The following is a 23,421-nucleotide window of genomic DNA, read 5'->3' as shown; positions in this document are numbered from 1 at the left end:
AATCCCCTGGTACCACCCCTGTTGACAGTGAGGACGAAAAGATCATTGCCAACGGCTCTGCAATTTCATCTCTTGCTTCCCATAGAATCCTTGGATATATCCCGTCAGGCCCAGGGGACTTGTCTATCCTCAAGTTTTTCAAAATGCCCAACACATCTTCCTTCCTAACAAGTATTTCCTCGAGCTTACCAATCTGTTTCACACTGTCCTCTCCAACAATATCGCCCCTCTCATTTGTAAATACAGAAGAAAAATACTCGTTTAAGACCTCTCCTATCTCTTCAGACTCAATACATAATCTCCCGCTACTGTCCTTGATCGGACCTACCCTCGCTCTAGTCATTCTCATATTTCTCACATATGTGTAAAAGGCCTTGGGGTTTTCCTTGATCCTACCCGCCAAAGATTGTTCATGCCCTCTCTTAGCTCTCCTAATTCCTTTCTTCAGTTCCCTCCTGGCTATATTGTATCCCTCCAATGCCCTGTCTGAACCTTGTTTCCTCAGCCTTACATAAGTCTCCTTTTTCCTCTTAACAAGACATTCAACCTCTCTTGTCAACCATGGTTCCCTCACTCGACCATCTCTTCCCTGCCTGACAGGGACATACATATCAAGGACACGTAGCACCTGTTCCTTGAACAAGTTCCACATTTCACTTGTGTCCTTCCCTGCCAGCCTATGTTCCCAACTTATGCACTTCAATTCTTGTCTGACAACATCGTATTTACCCTTCCCCCAATTGTAAACCTTGCCCTGTTGCACGTACCTATCCCTCTCCATTACTAAAGTGAAAGTCACAGAATTGTGGTCACTATCTCCAAAATGCTCCCCCATTAACAAATCTATCACTTGCCCTGGTTCATTACCCAGTACTAAATCCAATATTGCCCCTCCTCTGGTCGGACAATCTACATACTGTGTTAGAAAAGCTTCCTGGACACACTGCATAAACACCACCCCATCCAAACTATTTGATCTAAAGAGTTTCCACTCAATATTTGGGAAGTTAAAGTCGCCCATGACTACTACCCTATGACTTCTGCACCTTTCCAAAATCTGTTTCCCAATCTGTTCCTCCACATCTCTGCTACTATTGGGGGGCCTATAGAAAACTCCTAACAAGGTGACTGCTCCTTTCCTATTTCTGACTTCAACCCATACTACCTCAATAGGGTGATACTCCTCGAACTGCCTTTCTGCAGCTGTTACACTATCTCTAATTAATAATGCCACCCCCCCCCCACCTCTTTTACCACCCTCCCTAATCTTATTGAAACATCTATAACCAGGAACCTCCAACAACCATTTCTGCCCCTCTTCTATCCAAGTTTCCGTGATGGCCACCACATCGTAGTCCCAAGTACCGATCCATGCCTTAAGTTCACCCACCTTATTCCTGATGCTTCTTGTGTTGAAGTATACACACTTCAACCCATCTCCGTGCCTGCAAGTACTCTCCTTTGTCAGTGTTCCCTTCCCCATTGCCTCATTACACGCTTTGGCGTCCTGAATATCGGCTACCTTAGTTGCTGGACTACAAATCCGGTTCCCATTCCCCTGCCAAATTAGTTAAAACCCTCCCGAAGAGTACTAGAAAACCTCCCTCCCAGGATATTGGTGCCCCTCTGGTTCAGATGCAACCCGTCCTGCTTGTACAGGTCCCACCTTCTCCAGAATGCGCTCCAATTATCCAAATACCTGAAGCCCTCCCTCCTACACCATTCCTGCAGCCACGTGTTCAACTGCACTCTCTCCCTATTCCTAGCCTCGCTATCACGTGGCACCGGCAACAAACCAGAGATGACAACTCTGTCTGTCCTGGCTTTTAACTTCCAGCCTAACTCCCTGAACTTGTTTATTACCTCCACACCCCTTTTCCTACCTATGTCGTTGGTACCAATGTGCACCACGACTTCTGGCTGCTCACCCTCCCCCTTAAGGATCCTGAAGACACGATCCGAGACATCCCTGGCCCTGGCACCCGGGAGGCAGCATACCTTCCGGGAGTCTCGCTCGCGACCACAGAATCTCCTATCTATTCCCCTAACCATTGAATCTCCTACAACTATTGCTTTTCTATTCTCCCCCTTCCCTTCTGAGTCCCAGAGCCAGACTCAGTGCCAGAGACCTGGCTGCTAGGGCCTTCCCCCGGTAGGTCATCCCCCCCAACAGCATCCAAAACGGTATACTTGTTTTGAAGGGGAACGGCCACGAGGGATCCCTGCACTGTCTGCCTGTTTGTTTTTTTCCCCCTGACTGTAACCCAGCTATTCTTGTCCTGTGCCTTGGGTGTGGTTACCTCCCTGTAACTCTTCTCAATCACCCCCTCTGCCTCCCGGATGATCCGAAGTTCATCCAGCTTCAGCTCCAGTTCCCTAACACGGTCTTTGAGGAGCTGAAGTTGGGTGCACTTCCCGCAGGTATAGTCACCGGGGACACCAGTTGTATCCCTCACCACCCACATCCTACAGGAGGAGCATGCAACTGGCCTAGCCTCCATCCCCTCTTACCTTACAGAATATAGCTGCCCTGTGGACCAACTGGACCTCCGCCCTCCGACTCTGCTCCCAGTCAGCTGCACTCTCTGTAAACTCCTGGCTCTCTTCTCACTCTTTGCGGAAATGTAGGAAACAAAATGAAAGGAGCACCTTACTCCCTCCTCACCTAACTCTCTCAGTCACCAAACTCTCACTATAGCACTCAAATGCACCAAATTCAGCACTTCCTCAGTCACCAAACTCTCACTATAGCACTCAAATGCACCAAATTCAGCACTCCCTCAGTCACCAAACTCTCACTATAGCACTCAAATGCACCAAATTCAGCACACCCTCAGTCACCAAACTCTCACTATAGCACTCAAATGCACCAAATTCAGCACTCCCTCAGTCACCAAACTCTCACTCTAGCACTCAAATGCACCAAATTCAGCACTCAGTGCAAACAAAGTCTGCACTGTAGGGGATCACTTTTATACTGCGAATCGAGCCTCTGAAAACTGGCCTAATCCAATTAACTAATTAACAAGCTCCAGCTGCAAGTGCCTACAAGTAGAAGCTTGTTTAAAGCTGATTGAAAATTCACCTTCTTCTAAACCAAACAGCAACTTTTAAGTTAATTAACTAAATAAAAGAAAGACTAGACTTTAGATAAAAATGAAGCCTTATACTCCCTCAGTCACCAAACTCTCACTATAGCACTCAAATGCACCAAATTCAGCACTCAAACTTCATTTGAAGTCTACTTGTGACAATAAGCGATTTTCATTTCATGAACAACGTCTGGTGCATTTATTTATAAGAAACAATAATGAAATTTGAGACATGATTCACACATGATTGTAAGTAACAGGTTCACAGAATGTGTAGGTGACTATCTGTGTAAAAGAGGTGACTTTAATGTGAATGGTGAGTCAGTCTTAGATTATATAAAATTGGTCTCTTCCTTCATACATCGGAATAAAGCTGATCCTGAGTATCTCCTGGTGGGGACTGGGTTGTCCCACAACGGTCGCCATCAGCATTCTCAGCCTCAGAAGTTTTTGTTTGATTAGTTATTATTCAAAAACACGATTCTTTCGCTGATGACAATTCATTACATAATGATACTGAGAATCAATGATGAAAACACTGATTAATCATCCCCAGTGCATTTCCCGGGTTCAAACACCTCCGGTTACCATCCAAGACCCATATTTTGTTTCAACTTTCAAATTGATGAACAGTTTGACTATTTTCACATCACCTATCAGCAAACATACCTTGCTCCCAATATGTCACCCAGGTGTCTAAATCTTTACACCTGAAGTTAACGAAATATTTTGTAAACATAGAATATAGAACATACAGTGCTGAAGGAGGCCATTCGGCCCATCGAGTCTGCACCGACCCAATTAAGCCCTCACTTCCACCCTATCTCCGTAACCCAATAACCCCCCCTAACCTTTTTGGTGGCTTTATCATGGCCAATCCACCTAACCTGCACGTCTTTGAACTATGGGAGGAAGCCGGAGAACCCGGAGGAAACCCACGCAGACACGGGGAGAACGTGCAGACTCCGCACAGACAGTGACCCAGTGGGGAATCGAACATGGGAAGCCACAGTGCTATCAACTTGTGCTACCGTGTTGCCCCCGCCCCCCCTCTCCCGTAAGGGGGTGTCACAATCAAATCCAGTGACCACCCAGATGTACTTTGTATCAGGGTGGGGTCACCGCGCCCTGCCCCCCCCTTTTGAACACTGTCCCAGGTGTTTGGAGACTGGGCCCTGGATGAGTAATGGCGTCCGTCGCTCCCACAATCCCGCGCGCTGGGGAAATCGCTCCATCTGCCGTGCGGCAGGCGGCCCAGGACTGCGCATGTTCAAGGGAGAAGAGAAACAGCGCATGTGCAGTGGAGTGCCTACCCCCTGACCGTTCCCTCAGGTTTTGACCAATAGAAAGAGGTGACACCGGACAGACTCTTCTCCTCCAGCGAATCAAAGTGTGGGCTTTGTGTGACTGATTTAGCCCCACACAGACTGAAACTTCCTCCTGTGACTAAAACACTTTCTTTTCGCCCCTTTCCCATTTTCTCATTCTCACCTTCAATTGGTCACTTGCAGCAACTGAAGGGAAAGGAAGTGAATCCAGGGAGGGTGCAGACACTGGAAGGTTGGCCCAGGTCTCTCTCTCTCTCTCTTAAAGACATTGACAGCCTTTGCTCCCTCAGCCTGACACATTTATTTGTCTGACTGAAAGGATGGTCTCTTTCCTAATGTTCACAATTAAAGCGCTGGTTTCCCCAGGATATGGCTGACAATTGAGGGAGCAGTAAATTATCAGAAAGAGATATGTCTACTGTTGTTATATGGTACAGATTAGATATATTATTGATGGTTCAGTAATAAAATATATTTGTTATTATTCCTAGTTTTGTGATATAGGTGTGTATCTATGTTTCATTTTTCCAGTCATTGAGTGATGATAGCACAGAAGGAGTCCATTCATTAATTTGAAACCGTACCGAATCTGTTGAGCAAACTAGTCAGTGCAATTATATCTCTCTATCCATGTTCCCCTGCAGGTTTAGTTCCTAAATGGGCCCAAGCTATTTCATTTTGAAATCAATAATCATTGCAGCTTCCATCAACCTTATAGGCAGGAAGTTAGAATTCCTGACAACTCGCTCCTAAATAAAGTTTTTCCCATACACCCATCTCTAATCAAGCAATACAGTTCGGCAGCACAGTGGTACGGCTGCTCACAATACCAGAGACCCAGGTTCGATTCCAGCCTTGGATGTGACTTGGGTGACATATCCTTTGCTAATGTGGTGACCAGAAGTGTAACCAATATTCTACATGTGGCCTAACTAAGGTTCTGTGCAGCTGCAGCATGACTTGCCAATTTTTATACTCAATGCCCAGACCAATGAAGACAAGCATGCCGTCTGCATTCTTAGCTCCTTATCCACCTGCGTTGCCACTTTCAGTGATATGTTTATTGTAATTTCCCCATCTACCACAGACAACTTGCCCCTCATACCATGACAGTTTCCTTCTGCAAGAAACATCCAGATAAATTAGGCAAAAGAACCATGTAACCACCATAGCCCATCTTCATGCCTGCTTTGGGAACTAAATATCTTCCAAAGTGCAAACACCTTTTCGTTCTGTGCTCCGCGTCAAACTTGGAACCAGGTAATTGCAACTAGCCTCAAAAATGGTCAGCCCACCGGAGGCAGAGGTGTTAGACTGGCCAGTCCAGCAGAAAGAAACCCTCCAATCATCACCATTCACCAGATATCAGAATGAACAAAATGCAGTCCTGGATGGAAGTGAGAGCAGAAACAATAACAACGGAGCCAACATCTGTAATTTATTGTGAACATGTTGGAGTCACAACGGGTGTGATGATTCACAAACCCCCTCCCCACATTGAGAGCAGATGAATGGTCTCTCCCCAGAATTAACTCGCTCGTGTCTCCGTAGTTGGAACGGATCATTGAATGTATCCCCTGCTCAGAGCAGGTGAATGGCTTCTTCCAGGTGTGAACTCGCTAGTGTTCCTGCAGGGTGTATGGCTATCTGAATCCCTTCTCTCACTAAGAGCAGGTTAACGCCGTCTCCCCTGTTAACTCGCTGGTGCCTCTGCAGGTTGGATAACTGAGAGAATCCCTTCCCACACTTAGAACAGGTGAACGGCCTCTCCCCAGTGTGAACTCGCTGGTGTATCTGCAGATTCGATGAAGTAGTGAATCCTTTCTCACACTGAGAGCAGGTGAACGCCCTCTCCCCAGTGTGAACCCGCTGATGTTTCCACAGGTTCGATGAAGTAGTGAATCCCTTCTCACACGGAGAGCATGTGAACGGCTTTTCCCCAGTGTGAACTCGCTGATGTATCTGCAGGTTTGATGAAGTAGTGAATCCCTTCTCACACTGAGAGCAGGTGAATGGCCTCTCCCCAGTGTGAAGTCGCTGATGTTTCTGCAGGCTCTTTAAAGTAGTGAATCCGTTCTCAAACTCAGAGTAAGTGAATGGCCTCTCCCCAGTGTGAATGCATCGATGAGCTTCCAGCTGAGATGGAGCCCTGAATCCCTTCCCACAATCCCCGCATTCCCACGGTTTATTCATGTTTTAGGTCTCCTCGTGTCTCTCCAGGTTTGGCAATAAGTTGAAGCCTCGTCTACACAAAGAACACGTGTACGGCCTCTCCCTGCTGTGAATGGTGTAATATTTTTTCAGGCTGTGTAATTGGTTAAAGCTCTTTCCACAGTCAGTGCTCTGGAACACTCTCACTCGGGTGTGTATATCTCGGTGCTTTTCCAGTCACACTGATGTTTAAAATCTTTTGAAGCCAACAGAACAGACAAACATTTCTCCTTCTAGATTCATAGTCCGGTGATATCCAGTTCCAAGGAATTGAGAGACTCAGCCAGATTGAGACGTGATGTTTGAGATTTCTGTCTGTAATTCCTCCTCTTCTAATATCCTGTAAAAACAGTTTACAAAATTCATCACTGTCAGTACAGGATAGAATTCAGAACAGACAATTCTAGTTCCTAGAGAACATTCTTTCCTCTCTTATTCCCCAAAAGCTGTAAATCTCCATCCCACACACTCTCCCTCCATTCTCACTCTGCTGTATCTAATATTCACCCTCCCAATTCTCCTGAAGGTGCTGATTCAGGCTGATTGACAGATCCACTTCCTGTCCTGGTCACAGAGATCATAACAAATAGGAGCTGCAGTCGGCCATTCGGCCCATCAAGCCTGCCCATTTATTCTGTGGGATCATTGGGCGATCTATGTCAGCGATATTTTCCGTGTTATTGACCAGAGGCTGAGTGTGCTGACTCAACATCTGTGAGCTCAGGAGGCCGAGCTGTAAAACACCAAGGAAAGGATCGACGATCCTGAAGAGAGAATCCTGAATGTTGAGCAAGATGCCTCCTCGGGGGAGGCAAGAATTAAATCCTTGGAAAACCAGCTGAGTGATGTGGTGGACTCTTGGAGAACCGAGGGTCAGAGAAGGAACATCCGAGTTGTCGGCCTGCCAGAAGGTGTGGAGGGTGAGGCTCCGGTTAGGTTCTTCGAGGACCGGCTGCCATGTTTTCTCAAGCTGGATGTGAAGCCTGGGTGTTTCAAATTAGAAAAGGCATCGGATCCTGTCTTTGAGGCCGAAGGATAGTTTTCACCCCAGGCCTGTAATCATTCACTTCCATGTGGGAGGGACTTTCGACCCCCATTCCCTTGTTGGCCCTTCTTTTCTTCTCATTTTGGAGAAGGTGTCCTGAGGGTAATGACAGTCTGGCCGTGGGGTTAATCCTCCGGATCCTCAGTCTTATTGAGGATCACCAGAAGGTCCTGGAGATGGGTCAGATGAGATGGGACTTGGCTCCATGAGGGAGTGAGGATTTCCTTATTCGAGGATTTTTCAACAGCAACGCAAACGGAGCATCGAGGCTTCGATGAAGTTTGAAGGGAACTCTAGGCTGTGGGAGTGAATTATGTCGCTTTATCCTGAGACTCTGAAAATTGTATCTACAACTCCGTCAAGTCTTTCGAGAATCCATCTAGTGCCTTGGCCTTCGTTAAATCCATGAAGGTCAAGGATTTGGAGGGATGGTTTGCAGCTCAGACTAACTCAGGCTCTAATCTGGACTCTTTCCCTATCATGGTGTTGTCTGAATTTATTATCTTTTATCCTGTTGAAGGGAGTTGTTATTCTGTGAGCGCCGATTGAATATCTTCTCCTCCTTGAGTGTTACAGGTTCTCGTGTTATCTTATCTCAGTTATGGTAGATGTGCCATATGCTTATTATCTGCCGTCTTTCTTCTATTATCCGAGCGTTAATCATGGCAGAATTGAGTGGTGCCATTGCCGAAGGGTGCGTTGTGGTGGATGCAGGTCTTCACGGGTGGGTCTAAAATATGGGAGGGATATTCAATCCCCATTCCCTTGTTGGCCCTTCTTTTCTTCTCCTCATTTTGGGGAAGGTATCCTGAGGGTAACGACAGTCTGGCAGTGGGGTTAATCCTCCGGGTCCTCAGTCTTATTGAGGAATGTCCCCTTGGATCTATTGTGGTGGTGATTCTTTTGTATTTTTGTTATTATGGGAGGGTTTATGTGTTGTTGACTTTATCCTACTCTGGTACAGACAGGGCTTTTATCTGTGAAAGGAGCAGTTTGGGGAGACTGCTTCTGTTCTCTCTGTCGCCTAACTAATGGCGGCAGTTAATCTTCAAATTTTCTCAGGGAATGTACGGGGCATCCATCACCCTATCAGAAGGAAAAAGATCATCTCCTTTCTTCAGGAGAAAATTGACAGAGCTTTATTCCAGGAAACTCATCTGGATGATGAGGAACACATTAAATTGAGACGGGATTGGGTGGGGAAGATTTTTTTCCTCCTCCTTTTCATCAAGTAGCAGGCGTGTGACAATCCTTATTGATCAAATATCCCTATTAAGGTTTAAACGTATATCAAGGACAAAGGAGGTAGATATGTGATCATTAGAGGTTTGGTGCATGGAGATGCTGTTTCGAGAGTGAATGTTTATAGATCCCCGAGTTACTCCCTGGAGTTCATTACGAAGGTGTTTCTGGATTTTGCAGAGTTAGCTTCGACTAATTCTTTTGTGGTTGGTGACTTCAACGGCCACTTAAGTCCTCTGGTAGATAAGCTCCCGGTTAACAGGATCACCCCCCCCCCCCCCCCCCCCGCGCATGCTGCAAGCTAGGCCCTCCCACTCTTCCCATTGGTCGACATCTCAGCAGGAAGGTCAGGAGGCGGGCTCTCCTTTGCACATGCGCAACTTTCCCTCTCGGACATGCGCAGTCACGGGCCGGGGGAAGGGGGCGATCACCGAGCGGCTTCTCGCTCTGGCCGGAGCCGTCAGCCAGTTGCCTGGAAACCTTGTCTCGAGGAGGTGAAGGGCGTGCGAACTGGAACCCAGAGATGTCATGGCGGAGATGATGATTTCTATTGGCTGATTTATTCAGGGCTTCATTTAGACGTCACAAAGCGAAAATTGGAGGTAAAACCTCCTCCTGTCTCCTGTGAGTAAAACACTTTTCTCCCCCTTTCCATTTCTTTTCTCATTCTCACCTTCAATTGGTCACTTTCAGCAACTGAAGGGAAAGGAAGTGAATCCAGGAAGGGCGCAGATTCTGGAAAGGTTGGCCCAGGTCTCTCTCTCTCTCTCTCAAAGACATTGACATCCTTTGCTCCCTCAGCTCGACACATTTATTTGGCTAAAAGGATGGTCTCTTTCCCAATGTTCACAATTAAAGGGCTGGTTTCCTCAGGAAATGGCTGACATTTAAGGGGTCAGTAAATTAATACCAGACCGAGAAATGTCCAGTGTTGTTATATGGTGCAGATTAGATATATTATTGATGGTTCTGTAATAAAGTACATTTATTATTATTTCTAGTAGCGTAATATTGTACTGTAGCTACGTTATATATTTCCAGTCATCTCTTCCGTCAGAGGGTTTTTAGTCTGTGGGTTTCTCTTCCACAGGGACCAGTGGAGTCTGGGGCCATTGAATATTTTCACAGATGAGTTTGACAGATTTTTAAAAACTCATTTTTCACATTTTGTTTTACCGTTGTATGACAATAAACACAACAGAGTAACAGAAAAATTGATGGAAAATGGGCACAGAGCAGAACAAGTGGTATTGCCGCATAAATACAAGCAACGCATTGCAGAATTCATTCAGAACAGGATATTTGACGGACCAGAGCCTCTAGATGAAATGCCAGATCAATTGAACAACCGGTAATCGTGTTAACACGGTTAGAATGGAAAAAAGATTAGATTCTATAAAAACAGGAGGATAACCATGCAGTTCGCACACCCCAAAATATTGTGAAACAGACTAACAACATAGTTGACTTAAAATGAATAAGGTGAATTGAATTCGGTCATGGAAAACCCAGGAGGAGCAAGTCAGCTGAATTGGAGCCTATGGATTTAAGATAGGGCTCCCATACTTTACACAATACTACTTTACACAATATTTCAGACTTGGAGCAGAGTACAGATGTTAAAAATTCCATAGGGATGCATTCTTTAATCAGCCTATCTCGGTTTTGGATAAATCTAGGGAGATTATGCTTCAGTTATACAGGACATTGGTGAGACCACATCTGGAGCACTGTGTAAAGTATTGCTCTCATTTAAGGAATGATGTAAATGTGTTGTAAGCAGTTCAGAGAAGGTTTACTGGACTCATACCTGGAATTGGAGGCTGGTCTTATGAGGAATGATTGGACGGCTGGGCTTGTGTCCAATGGAGTTTTGGTGACTTGATTGAACCGTATAAGATCCCGAGGAGCCTCGACAGGGTGGATGTGGAAAGGACGTTTCCTCTTGTGGGAGAATCTAGAAATTGGAGTCATCTTAAAATAACAACTTTTCCTACATTGTACTCCATTTGGGAAATTTTATCCCACTCATCTAACATATATTTTTGTAACCTCCTTATGTCCTCTTCACAATTTAATTTCCTACCTCTCTTTGTAACATTGGAACGTAGGGGCAGGAGTTGGCCATTCTGCCCATCGAGCCTGCACCATCATTCAATACGATCATGGCTGATCATCCACTTCAATGCCTTTTCCCCCACACTATCCCCATATCCCTTTGTGTTGTTGATATTTAGAAATATGTCATTTGGGGGGCACGGTGGTGCAGTGGTTAGCACTGTTGCCTGATGGCACCAAGGACCCAGGTTCGATCCTGGCCCTGGGTCACTGTCCGTGCGGAGTTTGCACATTCTCCCCTTGTCTGTGTGGGTCTCACCCCCAGAACCCAAAGACGTGCAGGGTAGGTGGATTGACACTGGTTTTGCAAATCAGTCCATAATTTTCCATGGTTTTTAATTCTATCTGAAATATTTGATTCTGGAAACTTTCCCAGCATGATGTTAAACTAACTGATCTGTAATTGCTATCCTTTTTGAACAAATGCATAAGATTTGTAATTCTCCAGTCCTCTGGCACCTCCAGCAAAGACTGGGAAATTATTGCCAGCTCCCTTGTAATTTACATTCTCACTTTAACATTTCCTCACCTGTTCAGGTACACTGAGGGAGAATTCAGAATGTCCAATTAACCTAGCAAGCATATCTTTCGGGACTTGTGGGAGGAAACCAGAGCACATGGAGGAACCCCACGGAGACACAGGGAGAACATGCAGACTCTGCACAGGCAGTGACCCAAGCCGGGAATCGAACCCGGGACCGTGGCACTATGGAGTAAAAGTGCTAATCACTGTGCTACTGTGCCGCTCTAGCGACAAAGTTTCCTAGTCTGCCTCCATGGCCTGGGTAGCATCTATATCCTTGGTAAAGACAGACAATGAGTTTAGTTTCATTTTGAACAGGGTGTCAAGTTACTGTGTCTCATTCTTTAAAAGATCCTTCTTCCCATTTAAACAGGTAATGGTAAGTGGGGGGAAAATGATGCACAGTGACCCAAAAACAAGATACTGTCGACTTTTAGATAAAAGCAAATTACTGCAGATGCTGGAATCTGAAACAAAAGCAGTAAAAACTCAAGTATTTCAGCAGGTCTGACAGCATCTGGGGAGAGAAAGGGAGCTAATGTTTTGAGTATGGATGGCTTTGACAAAGAGTCATCCAGACACAAAACATTTGCTCCCTTTTCTCTCCACAGATGCTGTCGGACCTGCTGAGATTGTCCAGCATATTCTGTTACTGTAGACATTCCCTGTCTGCCCAGTTCTATTTTGAAGTCAGCCCCTGAATTGTGTGGACATAGTTTCAACTTTCTACATTTGAGGAACAAACGTTGAAATATTTGCTCCACACCCACAGGGTCTCATCTGTTTAAAGCCACAAACAGAAAGGTGCAGTTTTCTCCTGGAGTTTGAGACAAATTAGCTTTCAAAATGCTGCAGAGTTTCAACCAATGAGGAAGATCCGGGCTCAGGCCCGCCCCTCATTCACTCTGATTGGTTGGTGGATCAGCCGCTCCCGTTCAGGCATCCAGGTCCGTCCCCTCTTCCTATTGGTCTGTAGCTGCTGTCAATCAACCTGGCATTGTGATGCAGAGCATGCGCAATGCGGCTGCTATAGTTGGACACCAGTGCGCAGGCTCAGGGACGAAATTTGGAGCATGCGCAATTCCAGTATTGGCCTTGCGGATGAGAGTCCTTTGTACCGGAGAAGCGGAGTCAGCGTCAGCGTCAGGCGGTGGGGGAGAGGATCCGCAAACCCTTCAGAATCATTGTCAGCTCCCTGGTTTGCAGCTGCCGGGAACAGGCCCAGGTTAACCCTCCTACTTCAGCGACTGGAGGATGGTTCATACCAGAGGAGGGGGACAGTGAATAAGAGCTGACACTTTGGACTCAAATCAATGAGGATTCTGATCTCTGGAAAGGAAGGAAACCCTGGGAGGTGGGCGGGGAGGATTCACAAACACCCGCTGGAGGCCCCAAACCCCCAATAGGAACCTGCAGGTCCCGAGTTTGCAGTTCCCGGGGCTTGTTTACTTCTTGTCTGCCCAAGTGAGCGGGCATCAGGGTCCCAGTGACCAGGACAGAAAATGAGTGATTAATTGATTTTATTCTCACTTTGCAAAGAGAGGCTTGAGAATTGAACACAGCCAGAGTGGAGGTAAACTGTAAGGAAAATAATTGTGAAGGTGCTGTGCTGGGTTTGACGGGCTGACCAACTCTCATGGTAAAAAATAAGGGTGGTGTTTGCCAGAGCTGTTGGAACATAGAAGCGGTAAGGAACATGGTTTTGTGCAGTGACAAAGATCCAATTTGTAGGACAGCCAGCATCCAGGCAGCATGCAGACTGGGGCAGTGAACTCAAATACATTTCTGTAAAATATGGGACTATTAGTCACCCTGGGATTTGCATTCAGCGTGGGGTGCAAGAGAGTGTATGGGTTTACTGTTTTGCAGGTACAAATGAGGAAAATATGTTGTATAGAGAATAGAATTGTATTTTCAGGATTTCTCTCTATATAACGTTTTGTAAACTTCTTTTCCAGGGCTGAATGGGTGGATTTACAGACAGGAAGCTCAAACTGAACATCACAGCATGATCTGACAGCGTCACTGAGTCGCCATGGCCAGAATATCATTAGTCATTGAATTTGCAAGGAGAAAGGCTTGCGTGTTCTGCCTGTGTGACACCATTTCAGACATCATTGTGACTGGAAAAGCATCAGGACACACACTGGAATGAGAGTGTTCCAGTACATTGACTGTACAAAGAGCTTTAACCAGTGAAACAGCCTGTAAAAAAAATCACACGATTCGCAGCAAGGAGAAACCATACAGGTGTTCTGTGTGTGTGGCCAAAGCTTCAACTGACTGTCCAAACTGGAGAGATATGAGGAAACTGGCACCATGGAGAAACCATGGAAATGTGAGGACTGTGGTGAAGGATTCAATTCTTCACCCCGGCTGGAAATCCATCGACGCGTTCACACTGGGGAAAGGCCGTTCAGCTGTTCTGTGTGTGAGAGGAGATTCACTCAGTCATCTGCCCTTCGCTTACACCAGCGAGTTCACGCTGAGAAGAAACCATTCAGCTGCACAACCTGTGAAGAGAAATTCAAGTCTTTATCCATCCTCACTGAACACCAGCGAATTCACACGGGTCAGAAACCATTCATTTGCTTTGTATGTGGGAAGGGATTCACTCAGGTATTCACCCTCCAGACACACCACCAAATGCACACAAACGAGGAACCATTCAGGTGCATCACCTGTGGAGAGAGTTTCAATCAGTCTACTGACCTCAGTGAGCACCAACGCACTCACACTGGGGAGAAGCCGTTCACCTGCTCCGTGTGTGGGATGGGATTTCCTTGGGCATCCCAACTGCTGACACATCAGTGGGATCACACCGGGGGGAGACGGTTCTCCTGCTCCTTATGTGGAGTGGGATTCACTCAGTCACAACACCTGCTGAGACACCAGCGAGTTCACAAATGACTGCAGGGATTGGAATCTGCTGTTTTGCTGCTGCTAATCACATCCAGGATTGATAGTCTGACAATATCTGGTTTGATTCTGCTGATGTTAACAATCCCTATAACTGGCTGCAGTTTAATATTCTGAAAATGTCACTGATTTTTGGGGCTGAAATGTCCCTTTTTAAAATCCCCCCTGTGATCTTTCTCCTCAATTCAAGAACTCTCAACAGGAACACATTTAGGGTAAAATTATGAACTTGTACTTCAATCCTAACGTGATCTTTGATGCAAATCAGTGTCTAAAAGGTTCCACTGATTGACATCTCCAATTAGAAAGTGCAGATTAATCCTTGCTGACAATTCTTACTGACTCCTTCAGTGTTATGTCCATTATGATATTAAAATTGTGAAGGAAGCGAAACAAACAGTGAAATATTATACAGGCACTGTAAAAACGTACATAAAAACCTGAACATCAACATTGACACTGATGAAGTTTGGAAGTCGCTGAGTTGAATCATTTCTGACACAGCAGCAGCAACATTTGGTAAAGGTGGAACCCACAACAAAGACTGGTTCAGACTCACTCAGCCGAGATGACGTCTGTCATTGAAGCAAAAAGCAAAGTCGACCTGATGTGCACCATAAACCCAACAGCTAGGACACTGCATTACTTGAACGTAGCCAAGACAGTTGTGTAAATATCAGGGAGATCCTGTGCAAATAAACATTGGACCAGCCTCTGTTAATAATGCCAAGCTGCCTGTGACAATGGAAATCTACGACTGATGGGGTCAAGGGGGATCTTTGTCCGACGATCACCAAAGTTGTGCGACTGAAATTGGCAGCTGGTGAAGTTCTTACCAACAGAAGTAAACAGATGTCCTGCTGGGTTGATCACGACTGTGAGCTGGACATCTCCCAGACTCTGTCTCTATTGCAGCTTCCATGGTTGAGTTGGACAAGGAACCCTCACCAGTTGAGCTGGAAGATGCCATTGATTGCTGAGCAAGCAGAAAGGCACCCGGCAAGGATGGAATTCCAGCTGATCTGCTTACACACGGAAAGTCCCATCGGCTGTCACACCTTCATGACCTGTGACGTCTCTGATGGGTGACAGGAACCATTCCATACGTGTGATGCAAAATCATCACAATATATAAAATCAGCAGTGACAGAGGAGATTCCAACAACTACAGGGACATCTCATTCCTTAGCATCACTGGGAGGACCTTCACTAGGGTCATGTCTAAAAGATCCATCTACTTGCAGATTGAATGTATCCAGAAGCACAGTGCGGTTTCTCTGCTGACAGGTCTGCAGTGAACATGATCTTCTCTGCACACCAGCTACAAGAGAAGTGAACAATTGGTATTTAATCTAAAATGTCTATGCTGAGAAAAGTGAAATGTTATCATTACTGAGTGAAAGTGAACCTTACAGTGTGAATCACAATTTCATTGTACAATTGGAAACGGCGCCAAAATGTTTGATTCCCTCAAGACAAACTTCAGCCTCACATAGAAACATAGAAAATAGAAGCAGGAGGAGGCCATTCGGCCCTTCGAGCTTGCTCCATCATTCATTATGATCAGACTGATCATCCAACTCAGTAACCTGTTCCCCGCTTTCCCTCCACATCCTTTGATCCCTTTTGCCCGAAGAGCTGTATCTAACTGCTTCTTGAAAGCAGACAATGTTTTGTCCTCAACTCTTTCTGTGGTAGTGAATTCCCCAGGCTGACCACTCTCTGGGTGAAGAAATTTCTCCTAATTTCTGTCCTAAGTGGTCTACCCCATATCCTTCGACTATGACGCATGGTGCTGGACTCCCTCACCATCGGGAATCCTTCCCACATTTACCCTGTCTAGTCCTGTTAGAATTTTATAGGTTTCCATAAGATCCCTCTCATTCTTCTGAACTCCAGCGAACATAATCCTAACTGGCTGAATCTCTCCTCATACGTCAGTTCCACCATCCCAGGAATCAGTCTGGTAAACCTTCACTGCACTCCCTCTATAGCAAGAACACCCTTCCTCAGATAAGGAGACCAAATCTGCAGACAATATCCCAGGTGTGGCCTCACCAAGGCCCTGTATAATTGCAACAAGACGTCCCTGCTCCTGTACTCAAATCCTCCTGTTAATAAGGCCAGCATACCATATTTCTTCTTCAGCACCTGTTGTACCTGCATGCTTACCTTCAGTGACTGGTGTGCGAAGACACCCAGGTCTCATTGCACATTCCCCTCTCTTAATTTATAGTTATTCAGATAATAATCTGCCGTCCTGTTTTTGCTACCAAACTGGATAACCTCATATTTATCCACATTGTACTACATCTGACATGCATTTTTCCACTCAGCTTGTCCAAATAGCACTGAAGCATCCCTGCATCCTCTTCACAGCTCATCCTACCACATAGTTTTGTGCCATCTGCAAATCTTGGGATATTACATTTATTCCCTCATCTAAATCATGGATATAGTGAATAGCGGAGGTGCTGGTACCGATCCTAGCGGTACCCCACTGGTCACTGCTATTCGGAAAAATACTTGTTTATTCCTACTCTTTATTTCCTGCCTGCCAACCAGTTTTCTATCCATCTCAATATACAATCCCTAAACCCATGCGGTTTAACTTTCTGATGTGGAACTTTGTTGAAAGACTTCTGAAAGTCCAAATAAACCACATCCACTGGCTTCCCCGCATCAACTACTCATCAGTTACATCTTTGAAGAATTGCAATAGGTTTGTCAAGCATGATTTCCCTTTCCCAGGATGGTGTATTGCCTCCCTGGTGCCAGGGTCAAAGATGTCTCTGAACGAACACAGGACATCCTGAAGGGGGAGGGTGAACAGCCAGACGTCGTAGTATACATAGGTACGAATGACATAGGCAGGAAAAGGGATGAGGTCCTTCAGAAGGAGTTCAGGGAGTTAGGCAGTAAGCTAAGAAGCAGGACCTCTAGGGTTGTAATCTCGGGATTACTCCCTGTGCCATGTGCCAGTGAGGCTAGAAATAGGAGGATAGTGCAGCTAAACACGTGGCTAAACCAGTGGTGTAGGAGGGAGGGTTTCAGATTTCTGGGCCAGAGGGATCTCTTCGGAGGCAGGTGCGACCTGTACAAGAAGGACGGGTTGCATCTAAACTCGAGGGGCACCAATATCCTTGCTGGGAGGTTTGCTTGTGTCACTCGGGAGGATTTAAACTAATATGGCAGGGGGTGGGGACCAGAACGTTAGCTTAGAAGCTGTCATAACTGAAGAGGAAATAGAGAACAAAAATAATAGAACATCACCCTCAGGCAGAACAAAAAAGGTGACAAGTGTGAGAAGGGAGGTGGTCAATGCAGGACTGAGGGTATTGTACCTTGATGATCGCAAGATACGGAATAAGATCAATGAGCTTGTTGCGCACATTGAAATTGGCCGGTACGATGTTGTGGGCATCAAGAGACGTGGCTGCAAGGGGATCAGGGTGGGATCTAAATATACAAAGTGCTGGTGGACAAGGATAAGAGCGGACCTCGGTTGAATGTGCTAAATTGGGGGACGGCTAATTCTAACAATATTAGGCGGGAACTGAAGAACCTAGATTGGGGGCGGATGTTGAGGGTAAATCAACATCTGACATGTGGGAGGCTTTCAAATGTCAGTTGAAAGGAATTCAGGACCGGCATGATCCTGTGTGGAAGAAGGATAAATATGGAAAATTTCGGGAACCTTGGATAACGAAAGATATCGTAGGTCTCGTCAAAAAGAAAAAGGAGGCATTTGTCAGGACTAGGAGGCTGGGAACAGATGAAGCCTGTGTAGAATACAAGGAAAGTACGAAGGTACTTAAGCAAGGAGTCAGAAGGGCTAAAAGGCGTCACGAAAAGTCATTGGCAAATAGGGCTAAGGAAAATCCCAAGGCTTTTTACACGTACATAAAAAGCAAGAGGGTAGCCAGGGAAAGGGTTGGCCCACTGAAAGACAGGCAAGGGAATCTATGCGTGGAGCCAGAGGAAATGGGCAAGGTACTAAATGAATACTTTGCATCAGTATTCACCAAAGAGAAGGAATTGGTGGATGTTGAGTCTGAAGAAGGGTGTATAGATAACCTGGGTCACATTGAGATCCAAAAAGACGAGTTGTTGGGCGTCTTGAAAAATATTAAGCTGGATAAGTCCCCAGGACCTGATGGGATCTATCCCAGAATACTGAAGGAGGCAAGGGAGGAAATTGCTGAGGCCTTAACAGAAATCTTTGGATCCTCACTGTCTTCAGGTGATGTCCCGGAGGACTGGAGAATAGCCAATGTTGTTCCTTTGTTTAAGAAGGGTAGCAAGGATAATCCAGGAGACTACAGGCCGGTGGGCCTTACGTCAGTGGTAGGGAAATTACTGGAGAGAATTCTTCGAGGCAGGATCTACTCCCATTTGGAAGCAAGTGGACATATTAGCAAGAGGCAGCACGGATTTGTGAAGGGGAGGTCGTGTCTCACTAACTTGATATGAATTTTTCGAGGTCACAAAGATGGTTGATGCAGGTAGGGCAGTGGATGTTGTCTATATGGACTTCGGTAAGGCCTTTGACAAGGTCCCTCATGGTAGACTGGCACAAAAGATGAAGTCACACGGGATCAGGGGTGAGCTGGCAAGATGGATACAGAACTGGCTAGGTCATAGAAGGCAGAGAGTAGCAATGGAAGGGTACCTTTCTGATTGGAGGGCTGTGGACTCGTGGTGTTCTGCAGGGACCAGTGCTGGGACCTTTGCTGATGTAGTATAAATGATTTGGAGGAAAATGTAACTGGTCTGATTAGTAAGTTTGCGGATGACACAAAGGTTGGTGGAATTGCGGATAGCGATGAGGGCTGTCAGAGGATACAGCAGGATTTAGATCGTTTAGAGACTTGGGCGGAGAGATGGCAGATAGCGTTTAATCCGGACAAATGTGAGGTAATGCATTTTGGAAGGTCTAATACAGGTAGGGAATATACAGTGAATGGTAGAACCTTCAAGAGTATTGACAGTCAGCAAGATCTAGGTGTACAGGTCCACAGGTCACTGCAAGGGGCAACACAGGTGGAGAAGCTAGTCAAGAAGGCAGATGGCATGCTTGCCTTCATTGGCCGGGGCATTGAGTGTAAAAATTGGCAAGTCATGTTGCAGCTGTATAGAACCTTAGTTAGGCCATACTTGGAGTATAGTGTTCAATTCTGGTCACCACACTACCAGACGGATGTGGAGGCTTTAGAGAGGGTGCAGATGGGATTTACCAGGATGTTGCCTGGTATGGAGGGCATAAGCTTTGAGAGGTTGAATAAACTTGGTTTGTTCTCATTGGAACGACGGAGGTTGAGGGGCAACCTGATAGAGATCTTCAAAATTATGAGGGGCATAGAGAGTGGATGGTCAGAATGAAGGGGTCAATTACTAGGGGGCATAGGTTTAAGGCGCGAGGGGCAAGATTTAGAGGAGATGTACGAGGCAAGCTTTTTACATAGAGAGTAGTGGGTGCCTGGAACTCGCTACCGGAGGAGGTGATGGAAGCAGGGACGATAGTGACGTTTAAGGGGCACCTTGACAAATACATGGATAGGATGGGAATAGAGGGATACGGACCCTGGAAGTGTAGAAGATTTTAGTTTAGTCGAGCAGCATGGTCGACGCAGGCTTGGAGGGCCGAAGGGCCTGTTCCTGTGCTGTCCTTCTCTTTGTTCTTTCATAAAGCCATGTTGACTCTGACCAATTCTGCCACTGTTTTCTAAGTACTCCACTATAAAATCTTTGATTATGGACTTTAGAATTTTCCCCACTGCCGTAATCACGTTGATTAATCTATACTTGCATTTTCTTTCTACCTCCCTTTTTAAATAGTGACATTACATTAGCCTCCCTCTGATCTGTTGGAACTGTTCCAGAGTCTATACAATCTTGGAAGATGACCACCAATATATCCACTATTCCTTGAGTCACTTCCTTAAGTAGTTTGGTATGTAGATTATCAGGCCCCGGAGATTTATCGACCTTCAATCTCATCAATTTCCCCAACACCATTTCTCTACTCTGATTTCCTTCAGTTCCTCCCCTCTCTGAACCCTGCATTCCCCAACATTTCTGGTATGTTATTTGTGTCGTCCTTTGAGAAAACAGAACCAAAGTATGTATTGAGTTGCTCAGCCATTTGTCTTCACCAATCTCTTTCTCTTCACGTATCGATAGAAACTTTTGCAGACAGTTTTTTATGTTCCACGCAAGCTTCCCTCTTACGCTATTTCCCCTTTCTTAATCAATCTCTTGGTCCTCCTTTGCTGAATTCTAACCTGCTCCCACACCTCAGGTTTGTTGTTTCTCCTGGCCAATTTGTATGCTTAGTCCTTGGATCTTGAAGTAATGTTTCAGAACTCACACACTGTGGGAGGCTCCACCCTCTTTAAGAAGGTTGAAGCTTACCTGTGAAAGCTAATGTTCTTGCTTTATTTTTCTTCAGGTTTATTCCTGTGATTTGGAAAGGTGCCTCAAGGAGAATGGGGGGAAAAAGTTACAATTGGGCAAAGCTGAAACCCCCTTCCCAAAAGAATTGGAAAACAAAGTTTAAAATGGTGTTTGGTTCATCTTTGATCTGAAAAGAAAAGTCACCTAAAGTCAGCACAATTGGGCAGAGTTGGGAATGTTTGCAAACAAACCGAGAAGTTAACCCTTTCCACTGACAGCACGGTGATAATTTGCCTTTTAAAGATTTGGCTTTATCCCATTTCTTAACTTTCAAAACAGGGTGTTTGAGAACGGGAGATATGGGAGTTATCTCCAAACTGATTTCAAATATTTGTGTCTCTGATATACAAAGACAATATTGTGTGAATGCAATACTATTGGACAGTAAAGTTTCTCCAGGACTCCTGAATGAGACTGATAATAATTAATAGGATGGCCCACTCAGAATAAGATCGAGAAAATCACATTACCCAATGGAAATTGGAATAACTCACCCCGGGGAGAGCTCAATAGAATAGATCAATGTTATATCAATGTACATTCTAGTGAAAATCAGTGTAGATCAGACAAATAAATTGATAACTTTCTCTTGGAGATAAATGTGTCCCTGCCTCTGAACTTTAAAAGATAAACTGAATTGATTGGCCATTGACTGAGGCATTGGAGCCATGCAGAGAGAGAGAAGTATAGATCCTCCGACAGAGACCCCCCCCCCACCGCTCGGCCCACGCGCCAGATGTTTTGGTAAGATCACCTGAAAGTCCAAGAGTGACGTGTATGGCACATGGAGCCTGATACTGGGATACCAGTGTGGGTGTGCTGATGTGGAAATGCATGGTGAAGCTGCACTGAAGAACGGGTCCCAGACATACTCAGCTATTCGATAACAGAACAACATTGAGTGATTAATGTGGTCAGTAGAATGAGACAACATTTTAAATCATTATGATATTGACACATATTCCACTGGAAAACTGACTTTAAAACAATCAGAATATAATTATACACACTTATATCTGTCAGAGGGAGTGAAATTAAAGTGAAGAGGGACCTAGAATCTGGATTTAGAAAATATCCACAAGGTGGAGGTAGGTGAACAGAGAGCTGGAGAATCTTTAAAGTCCGTGCATGAACTTCTGTTTGAAGCTGATGTATTTTCAACATGCCAATAATTTGGAATGGTGTGAGATGCTCTGCAGCTGGGAAAGATGAATCTAAGTGAACAGTTATCACATTTTACTGGAAAGGTTTTTACTTTTATTCTTGGCGGCAGCTCAAGCATTTGTGTTGCTGATTCTGATAACTTTAGCAGTTTTAGTATGTGATCTAAATGTGTTATCCATGTAATCAAGAAATTATGAAAACAAGCTTGTAGTGTAGAAATAGGTGGGTTGATCAGAAATCAGTTGAGAGAAGTCAATAAGGATATTCACTTCTCAAGACGGGAAGATTTGTAAGAAATAAATGATAAAATATGAAGGCATTTATTGAATATTATAGGAATAGCTCACTGCCTTTCTCGCCTGTGAAGAAATCTTCCACAGCAGCTTGCTGGGTGACAAACACAGGACAGGCCTGTTCTTTCTGCCCAGGATTGGTCTCTAACACAGGCTCTCAAATTGACATTTCTAATCCTGATATAAGTGGATGTCAGGATCCATCCGCAAACCATTTGTCTGTGTAAAGGTTAAAACAGGAAGAGATTTCTAAAAAGATCCATACTGGCTTCACACAATACCCACACTGGCTCACAGCAGTGAACCATCCAGAGGAGACTGCAGCCACTAGTAATGGAGACCAGTACTCATTCTGCATCATCCGTCTGTCCTCTGGGACTGGGAAATCATTCTCAGGCTGTATGATTTTTTTGTGTCCATTATGCATCATTTTAAAATTTGTTTCTGAATAAACCAGCGTAAAATCGCATATTAGCTTGGTCCCATTTGTTTTGGGTTATCTGTGACTCCTGGATCAAGTATCTCACCGATCACTGCATGCTGTTCCAGTCACCATATTATAAAATGATACCGAGGTACTGAAGAGGGTGCAAAGAAGATTTATAATGGTGAAACCAGAAATGTGTAGGTACGTATAAAATATCAGGAAAAGATTGACAGGCTGGGTCTCCTCTCTCCTTAGAAATGAAGGCGGAGGGGATAACCTAATAGAAATCTTTAAAATAATGGAATGTTTTGTGAGAGAGGATATGGAGAGAATGTGGGGAAGAGCATAACTAGAGAACATCAATACTTTATACACATGATATGGAGACACCAATCCCTATCTACACGTGTTCCAGATTTTAATGTAATTGTCCAATACAGAAAACACAGTATTTTGTGTCTGCGTGGGTCTCACCCCCAAACCCAAGGAAGTAATAAGGTATGAGAATTGAAATAATCTAGAGTTAGAAAGGAGAAAAGTCCCCAAAATGGAGCAATCTGTGACAGGACACAAATTACTTGCCTCTTATCCTGGAGAAATTAA

General features: G+C 45.1%; 1 long non-coding RNA gene across 1 annotated transcript; it reads left to right on the top strand.

Annotated features, from left to right (window-relative positions):
* The first annotated feature begins 9,232 nt into the window (after window positions 1–9,232).
* Window positions 9,233–22,870, top strand: LOC140420416 (uncharacterized). Its single transcript, XR_011946356.1, has 2 exons — window positions 9,233–9,542; window positions 13,518–22,870. It is a non-coding gene; the product is annotated as an uncharacterized lncRNA (long non-coding RNA).
* The last annotated feature ends 551 nt before the right edge of the window (window positions 22,871–23,421 follow it).

This window comes from Scyliorhinus torazame, chromosome 5 (assembly GCF_047496885.1).
Source record: "Scyliorhinus torazame isolate Kashiwa2021f chromosome 5, sScyTor2.1, whole genome shotgun sequence".
Classification (NCBI taxonomy): Eukaryota; Metazoa; Chordata; class Chondrichthyes; order Carcharhiniformes; family Scyliorhinidae; genus Scyliorhinus; species Scyliorhinus torazame.
The sequence above is the reverse complement of the archived record's forward strand: the minus strand, read 5'-3'. Positions and strand labels throughout refer to the sequence as shown.